Source organism: Penaeus monodon, chromosome 29, assembly GCF_015228065.2.
Source record: "Penaeus monodon isolate SGIC_2016 chromosome 29, NSTDA_Pmon_1, whole genome shotgun sequence".
NCBI lineage: Eukaryota > Metazoa > Arthropoda > Malacostraca > Decapoda > Penaeidae > Penaeus > Penaeus monodon.
This window is the reverse complement of record NC_051414.1, coordinates 1,936,443-1,937,057: the sequence shown is the minus strand read 5'-3', so window position 1 is coordinate 1,937,057 and position 615 is coordinate 1,936,443. Positions and strand designations below refer to the sequence as shown.

Below are 615 nucleotides of genomic sequence, written 5' to 3'. Positions count from 1 at the left end.
AATGGTGGGGTGGGGGGGGGGTTGAAGGGAAGCAGGCAGACTCTTCAATCTGTAACGAGCGCTTTGAACCCTTGCCATTTCGATTTATTTAAATTCTTGGGACAATATCTGATGCTTGTCGTTTTATAGCCTATTCGTTTAACATAGTCTGTAACTCTTATTCGGTTTTCTTTTTAACATTTACCAAAAAGTTAGTGTGGAAATGTGATCGATCATTCTTGAATTGCGTGCGTTTATAGCCTAAGTGAGTGGAGGTTTGAATCGTGTCTAGGCGTGTTTGACTCGCGATCGTCTATTGTTTCGCGATCGTCTTTTGTTTCGTTTGTCCGCTTTGATTCTGTTTGCGTTTTAGTCCGTTTGTTTCTCTATTTTCACTAGATTCACTATGGTTCCCTTTTACGTGCTATAATTTAGGTGTTTCTAGAAATGTTATCCGAAACCATGGCAGCGATGTAGAATCCTGGGCTAAAACCCATTAGCAACACTGAAGGATAAGAAATGAAAATAACAAGGTTTATAAAATATACTGTCTAATGGCGTCGGGACGAGACTCCCTTTGTCAACGCCACAGATACAAAGTGTGGACGACGCCTGCGAATAAAAAAAAATCAGGAA

The 615-nt window shown here is 40.5% G+C and overlaps 1 protein-coding gene across 1 annotated transcript in view; it reads left to right on the top strand.

Moving 5' to 3' along the window:
* LOC119591894 overlaps nt 1–615 on the top strand; it is a gene marked incomplete in the record, with an annotated part of 29,081 nt that overhangs the window by 23,313 nt on the left and 5,153 nt on the right.